Source organism: Coregonus clupeaformis, chromosome 3 (genome assembly GCF_020615455.1).
Source record: "Coregonus clupeaformis isolate EN_2021a chromosome 3, ASM2061545v1, whole genome shotgun sequence".
In the NCBI taxonomy this organism is placed as follows: Eukaryota; Metazoa; Chordata; class Actinopteri; order Salmoniformes; family Salmonidae; genus Coregonus; species Coregonus clupeaformis.
The window spans coordinates 39,540,955-39,550,125 of NC_059194.1; positions in this window are offsets into that span (position 1 = coordinate 39,540,955).

The window sequence follows — 9,171 nt, forward strand, 5'->3', positions numbered from 1 at the left end:
GTTGTGATGGAGACAGCAGCGACGGTGACAGAGTATATGTGTGTGTGTGTGTGTGTGTGTGTGTGTGTGTGTGTAAGGTTTGGCGAGGGCAGCTCCAATCGGTCGTCTCAGGTGTCCAAAATGAGCGATGGTTCGGCCTCAAGCACGGCCATCAATCACGGAGGACATTTCTCTTAAGGATGCGGTCATGTCAAGTCGGTGTGCGTGTGTGTTAAGGTAGAGAGTTATGCTGAGCAGAGGGCCAGGAGGGCAGCCAGAGACACCAGACAGCACCCTGGGGAGTACAACACGTCAGTTTCCAGGGAAACGGGGGAGAAATACAGCTACAGAGCTACGGAACAAAGACAGCTTCTTTCATTGACCTTTACCTTTCATTGACTGATACTTACAAAAGAGCCTGGCTGTCAGCGTCATGGGGAGGCAAAGTAACTTTGGATGGAGTTAACTTCACTTAAGTAATTAGGGATGCTGTGTTGTTTATGGTTGGATCTTAGAGGTAGTGACGAACGGCCTGCATAGGGCTCTGGTCAAAAGTAGTGCATTATGTGGGGAATAGGGTGCCATTTAAGATGCAGCCGGGGTGTGTGTCTGATCTCTTGCCTTGTTGCCCAGAGCAGTAGTTGATCTGCAGTGTGGTCAAGGTGGGCCAGATAGATAACCTTATCCTTGGAGGGACCTGGGACTTAGCCAGTCTAAGCAGGGCTGGCTGGCACTCTCCTATTAGGATGTAATGGCAAGGTTGGCAAGGTTGACCCTGACACACACACACTCACACACTTGCACGTAGACACACACACATGCACGTAGACACACACACATGCACACACACCGCCAGCTAACTCTGCAGCGTATGGAGGATAGAGAGGCTCCTCCATATAAATATCATACAGTGTGTGTGTGTGTGTGTGTGTGTGCGTGTGCGTGTGCGTGTGTGTGTGTTCTTCTGATAGATACTGTACTAGAAATCCGTCTTGAGTGAAAATAAAAATGATGTGGGATTGTGGGATTCAATACAATGCCAAAATGAGAACTTCAGAAAGAAAGACATCACTGTGGCTCTCAGAACTGATGGAGAATTCTCATCATTTAATAGATTCTGTGACCTCCTGCCCTCTATCTCTGAGCCAGAAAGAAAACACACGCACACACACACACACACACACACACACACACACACACACACACACGCAAAGGAAACACTCTGACGATCACAGACAGCTTCAAGATGTTCAGTGTCTGGAAGAAGTACTAAAAACCACATAATACACTGGAACATTTCAAGTACTTCCAAGAACTTACGTAACCGTACTTTGGTATTATACTGTATGTAAATGATGAATATTATTTGCCAAGGCTATTAGCTGAAGAGGCTTCAATGAGGCTTCCATTTATTTCAGACGTGGAATGCTGCTATTGACCTGCAGAGCAAGAGAGTGATGCAGGCAGCCAATATCTGCCAGAGGAAGTTTCACTGACGAGTGACAGATTCTGGAAGGACTCTCTCTCGCACAAACTGAACTTCAACAGTAAGGTTGGCCGCTTATGAGTATCGACAGGCGTGCTGGGAGGACGCGGACAAGACGATTGATTTTGCCTTAAACGTTTTCGCCGAAGCAAGAAAAGCCTGTCGGTTTGGGAGAGGCGGGGAAGCAGGCGGGTGGCAGGGACAAAGAGTACATCACTCTCTCTTTTGCCTGCTCCAATCAATCCCATCTCCATCCACTCTCCCAGGAGGGGAGTGTGTGGCTTTTCTCCCCCCTGAAGAAAGGCAGCCTTGCAGAGGCAGCAGAAATACTGGCCAAGGACGTCTTCGTCTTATCTCCGCAGGCTAAGCCGACTCCGGTCCGGTTTCCGCCCCCACAGTTCGAGATCACAGCGTGCCTAAGTCAATGGGCCATCGCTGGCCTGAAGTGAGGTTTTATCCCTGGCCCCTGTGACACTCCGGTTCCTACTCCACTTCACAAAGCACTTCTACAAGACAATGGCGTTCACAATCCATTATGAATACAGTGGGCTACTGTGTGGGTTGGATTGTCCGTTGAAGCGTAGTGCCATGTGGAACTGAAATTAGTTTGTGTTTTATTGACCATGAGAGAGAGACTCCCGAGCCATCCTTAAAGCTTTTGATGAGGGTACTGAAATGTTCCCTGTACAATCACATTGGGACAGAAAAACTATAATTATACTGAATGGTGAACGCTGCATTGTGACTTAAGTTTACATAAAAAATAAAAGGGTATGTTTGATTAATGTATCAGCAAAGGTGAAGAGCATATTTTTTTAAATATGTTAAGGGAACACGTACACTGAGTGGACAAAACATTAAGAACACCTTCCTAATATTAAGTTGCAACTTCTCCCCCACACACACACACTTTTGCCTTCAATCCGTCGGGGCATGGACTCTACAAGGTGTCGAAAGCATTCCACAGGGATGCTGGCCCATGTTGACTCCAATACTTCCCACAGTTGTTTCAAGTTGGCTGGGTGTCCTTTGGGTGATGGACCATTCTTGATAAACAGGGAAACTATTGAGGGTGAAAAACCCAGTTCTTGATACACTCAAACCAGTGCGCCTGGCACCTACTACCATACCCTGTTCAAAGGCACTTAAATATTTTGTCTTGCCCATTCACCCTCTGAATGGCACACATACAAATCCATGTTCTTAACGTTTTGTACACTCAATGTACAGTAGACAGATCAATGGAGCCCGAGTTGAATTAACATATTTTAGTCGAGGCATTTAGTCTGGCCAAATAAAACAAGGACATTGCTTTGATTCGGCTTACTTCAAATTGATCCTTAAAGCTGATCCTGAGCCCAAAAAGCTTAGTCTACATTAGACACGTCCTGTGCAGCATAAGTCTTTAAGACAATGGATTTTCCTCTTACCTTGATTCTATTTATTGCTAAGGTACCGTAATCGAGGCATTTTAAGGCGATTTACAACACCATTCGGAGGTCGTAATTAGCTTAGCTTGGTGGATAATTAACACATAACATTAAAGAGGGGTCCTAAACCCACCTGTCTTGTTAGGGGAAGAAATACAGATATCGGTCCTCTGTAGGTCAGTTGGTAGAGCATGGTGCTTGCAACGCCCAGATAGTGGGTTTGATTCCCAGGACCATCCGTATGTGAAAGTGTGCACGCATGACTGTAAAGCCCTATTCGCACAGGACTAGTATCACTAGAGAACGTTGGTTATGTAATTATTACTCCAGAATGTCCGTTATTCCAGAGGACGATTCGGATATAATTAAATTTTTTTATTTTTTTTGTTAACTTCATTTCCAAACGTTTAGGTCAGTTGTATGCAGCTTTGCAATTTATTAACATCAAGGGTTGCATTAAATAGGCGCAATATTTTTTACTGATGCATTTGGCAATATTTAATTCATCCGCACAAAACATATAAACAAAAGCATTTCTCTGTGAAAGTTGATACATGTAGCCCATTCATATATAGCTTAAGCGCAGCACTTCGTTCAATTGATCGAATCAGTTGTTGTGTTTTTTCTCAAACCGCGAACAACACCTGTCAAACTCAGACATTTCCCTCAAAACACAGGGATGTCGATTCGCACAGGACTAGTATTATTATTTTTTATTTATTTTTATTTTAGTCATTTAGCAGACGCTCTTATCCAGAGCGACTTACAGTTAGTGAATACATTTTTTTTTTTTTTTTTTTTTTTATACTGGCCCCCCATGGGAAACGAACCCACAACCCTGGCGTTGCAAACGCCATGCTCTATCAACTGAGCTACATCCCTGCCGGCCATTCCCTCCCCTACCCTGGACGACGCTGGGCCAATTGTGCGCCGCCCATGAGTCTCCCGGTCGCGGCCGGCTGCGACAGAGCCTGGATTCGAACCAGGATTTCTAGTAGCACAGTTAGCACTGCGATGCAGTGCCTTAGACCACTGCGCCACTCAGGAGACTATTATCAGAGGACTTTGGAGTTAGTCAAAAACAGTAGTTTATTCTGGCTGGAATTGTTACTCTCCTGCCATGTAAAAATTACTGCCATGGCAGATTCAGACAGGACTAAAATTACAGATGTGGTGTTTTGTGCTTGTGCAGATAATTACATTACCTGACCTCCCCCAGTTAAACTAATCCCATCTGAATAGGGCTTTAGTTGCTTTGGATAAAAGCGTCTGCTAAATGACCTATATCATTATATTAGGTATGGACCCCAAATGTAGTAGACAAGATACAGTAGATACCTATACATTTGGGGTTGACTGACACTTCTATCGCCGGTGGGGTCAATTCCATCTAAATCCCAGTCAATTCAGTCATTGAATTGCGTTCCTCTGTAGTAATTCTAGGTTCAATGCAACACACCAGATAAATAAGTCTGAACACTCCCAAAACAACTTTTAAAAGGGTGTTTGATTTATTTTCAGTTGAAATTAAGTGGTTGACGCTACTGTACCCATGTCAAGGTTTTCTGGGAAAAGTGAAGAGATTGTAATAATTATACAGCCCTTAATTAAAGTGGCTGTTTGAATATGGAAGGGTAGGGAATGGAGAGTTCCAGAGGGAACTTCAGTAATGTAAAGTAACTTTCTACATTTGATTGAAATACAGGACGGTAGATAAATGAATAATTCAATAATATTCCAAGGACACACCCTTCTGAATTGGCAGAGAATATGTTTAGCTTGCATTAATTCTCTGTTCTCTCGTCACACACAGAACGGAACAAGTGGTAATTATTCATTGTCAGTCTGATACGGCGTGCTAGACTGTGTGAGAGGGAGAGAGAGAGAGAGTGAGAGAGAGGGAAGGAGGGAGAGAGTGTGTCTGTGTTTATGTGTGTGAGAGAGAGTATTTGTGTGCGTGTGTGTTCATGCGTGCATGCATGGTCTCAAGGGCTCCCTGTTGGCTTCCAATCTCATAAAGCCTGTTTTGGTTTATCCAAAAGGCAGAGTAAAAATGTTCAGTAATTACCCCCAAATATAGCTCCCTAAAGGTAAATCCCACATCCACAAATCCCAGAACGTAGCTTTAGCCAAAAGCTAAAACAACTCTACCGCTGAGCTGCCGTGACCCCTCACCACTCAGCTCTCCCAAAAGGCAACAGAGAATTACATTTCTGTATTTTATGCTACACCCCATTGGCTTTAAGTGCCTCCGGGACTTCCATCACTAGCATCTGTTGAGACAAGGTGTCAGTTGGATCTATGGGGAGGGTTAGAGAAGAGAATTGGGGATGAAATCTAAAGTGCAGGCTTGTTTTTCGCAGGTTAGCGTTTTTCGTCATGAATCTTGTTCTGGAGGTAGCTCTGCAGTGTGGTCACTAGCTAGCACAGCCACAAAGTCATACAATACAAGCCTTACCCTAACCTTAACCACACTGCTAACCGTAATGCCTAAACTTAAATTAAGTTTTCATGAATTCTTACAATATAGCCAATTTGCAGCTGGCCCATCAGAATTCGCTCACTTCTGCCTCAAGGACAAGACTCATCCCAATAAACATCAACCTACTTTAAGGAGCAGTTCTCTCTCTGTGGGTCTAACCACAAGAAGTTCTGGAAAATGGTTAAAGACCTGGAGAATAAACCCTCCTCCTCACAGCTGCCCATGTCCCTTAATGTTGATGATGTGGTTGTTACTGACAAGGAGCACATGGCTGAGCTCTTTAGTCACCACTTCATTAAGTCAGGATTCCTATTTGACTCAGCCATGCCTCATTGCCCGTCCAACATTTCCTCATCTCCCACCCCTTCTAATGCGACTAGCCTCGATGCTCCTCCCTCTTTTTCTCCTGCCCCGCTGCAAAGTTTCTCCCTGCAGGCGGTCACTGAGTCTGAGGTGCTAAAGGAGATCCTTAAACTTGACCCCAAAAAACCTTCTGGGTCACATGGTTTAGATCCTTTCTTCTTTAAGGTTGCAGCCCCTGTCATCGCCAAGCCTATCTCTGACCTTTTTAACCTGTCTCTCCTCTCTGGGGAGGTTCCCATTGTTTGGAAGGCAGACACGGTGCATCCTTTATTTAAAGGGGGAGATCAAGCTGATCCTAACTGTTATAGGCCAATTTCTATTTTGACATGTTTATCAAAGGTGTTGTAAAAACGTGTTAATAATCAACTGACTGGCTTTCTTGATGTCTATAGTATTCTCTCTGGTATGCAATCTGGTTTCCGCTCAGGTTATGGATGTGTCACTGCAACCTTAAAGGTCCTAAATGATGTCACCATTGCCCTTGATTCTAAGCAATGTTGTGCTGCTATTTTTATTGACTTGGCCAAAGCTTTTGATACGATAGACCATTCCATTCTTGTGGGCCGGCTAAGGAGTATTGGTGTCTCTGAGGGGTCTTTGGCGTGGTTTGCTAACTACCTCTCTCAAAGAGTGCAGTGTATAAAGTCAGAACATCTGCTGTCTCAGCCACTGCCTGTCACCAAGGGAGTACCCCAAGGCTCGGTCCTATGCCCCACAGTCTCAATTTACATCAACAACATAGCTCAGGCAGTAGGAAGCTCTCTCATCCATGTATATGCAGATGATACAGTCTTATACTCAACTGGCCCCTCCCCAGATTTTGTGTTAAACGCTCTACAACAAAGCTTTCTTAGTGTCCAACAAGCTTTCTCTGCCCTTAACCTTGTTCTGAACACCTCCAAAACAAAGGTAATGTGGTTTGGTATGAAGAATGCCCCTCTCCCCACCGGTGTGATTACTACCTCTGAGGGTTTAGAGCTTGAGGTAGTCACCTCATACAAGTACTTAGGGAGTATGGCTAGACAGTAAACTGTCCTTCTCTCAGCACATATCAAAGCTTCAGGCTAAGGTTAAATCTAGACTTGGTTTCCTCTATCGTAATCGCTCCTCTTTCACCCCCGCTGCCAAACTAACCCTGATTCAGATGACCATCCTACCCATGCTAGATTACGGAGACGTAATTTATAGATTGGCAGGTAAGGGTGCTCTCGAGCGGCTAGATGTTCTTTACCATTCAGCCATCAGATTTGCCACCAATGCTCCTTATAGGACACATCACTGCACTCTATACTCCTCTGTAAACTGGTCATCTCTGTATACCCGTCGCAAGACCCACTGGTTGATGATTATTTATAAAACCCTCTTAGGCCTCACTCCCCCCTATCTGAGATACCTACAGCAGCCCTCATCCGCCACATACAACACCCGTTCTGCCAGTCACATTCTGTTAAAGGTTCCCAAAGCACACACATCTGTGGGTTGCTCCTCTTTTCAGTTCGCTGCAGCTAGTGACTGGAACAAGCTGCAAAAAACACTAAAACTGGACAATTCAAAGACTCAATCCTGGACACTCTTACTGACAGTTGTGGCTGCTTCGCGTGATGTATTGTTGTCTCCACCTTCTTGCCTTTGTGCTGTTGTCTGTGCCCAATAATGTTTGTACCATGTTTTGTGCTGCTACCATGTTGTGCTGCTGCCATGTTGTGTTGCTACCATGTTGTTGTCATGTGGTGCTGCTACCACGCTGTGTTGTCATGGCCTGCACGCAAATGTAGGCCTATAAATATGCCCATTTCGGGATGTCTAATAGTATTTTTGATTGTCTTAACATACCACCACTAATTAGCTGTGGACCTCAAACAGCAAGTAAACAAAGTATGTTTTTAGACTCAATTGAGAATGCAAATATTTTCAGCTCTCTCCCTTTCGATAACCACTCGGCATGAAAGGGAAAAATGTAATGCTCTGATCCAGTCATAAAATACCTAATTACTTCTCATCCTTTGCACAAATAGCCTTCAGCTGTGTTTGTCCCGAGCTCACTGGCGCCACTACTGGTGCTCTAATGGCCCAGAATATTTTCTACAATGTTGCAAGTTTGCTAGCGCAAGTTCTTTTTTTGTGTGGATATTTTCTACCTGCAGGCTGCAATGTTTTTATTCGTTGGCTTTATGTAGGCTATTTTTACACAGTTAGCAATGGCAATACAAGTTACTTTTAGATTTATATCATTAACCATAGACAATGATTTTGAGATAATAAGACTATTATAAATTTAATTAAACTGTTCCATGAAAATGTGCATATAAAAACGCCTCATAACAGGCACGCAGATCAGTAGAAATGGTAAGATAAATTGGCACTCCAAATGGAAAAGGTTGCCGACCGCTGGTGTAGCCTAGCAACTTCAGGAGCGTAAAGGCGAAGGCCAGCGGCAGTGGGAGGAGGGTCGGGAACAGGTTTTTTTCTTCTGGTTAGGCTATCTTGATCTCTGGCTCCCTCTTGAGTAATTTGTGTGTCTTAATTATTTAATCAAACAGTGTGCTTAAAGTATCAGACAAGTTAAGTACATACAGTATATGGAAAAATACTAATAAAAATGTAAACCAATCGATTGGTCGAAAGAAAAGATTACTCTCGGACGCCCAAAAATGTATTTTGTCGGGGACAGCTCTAATCTATACCAGGGGGATGAATTAATCAGCAATTAGCATACCCTGCATAATACTAAGAAGAAAAACAGAAAAAATGCCTAGCATAGTGCCATCGCGGTTCTAAATGACACTGAATGAGGGGACATTTCACGATTCATTAAATTCTGTGGAGTGAATTCAATATGCACCCATGTTTTAATGAGTGCCCAGCAGTGGTTCATTCGGAGATACCCTGAGAAGCAATGTGAAATGGGGGGGGGGTCTCTCTGTGTGTGTGTATGTGTGTGTGTGTGTGTGTGTGTGTGTGTGTGTGTGCATGCGTGTGCGTGTGCATGTGTTACTGCCTGTGGAGGGCAAATGGTGGTTTGGCTTAACTATAAAAGGAAACATTTACAAAGCACACACAATACACAGCTGGATGTTTTTGCTGGGGCTTCCATTTAGCAAAGGATTGTTCTTTTAAAAACTTCAAAGCACTCTAAAGTTTTAATTTAGGCTATTTGGCATTTACTGTGAACATTTCGTTTTCATCATATTTCTAATTTGTCAAAAGTTAGACAGCAACAAATTCAAGTTCAGAGATTCCTACCAATCTCATTTGGGTCTGTCATTCAGGTAGTTGAATTAGAAACAACTGTCATCATTGATGCTCTGAACTCTAGAATCTAATTCATATTCCATTTTCCCCCAGTGCTCCAACCCCTCTTGTTTGAGAGCTGCAGATACGACACTGTCAGTCAGTCAGTCAGTCAGTCTATTCTAATAAGAACACCTCTC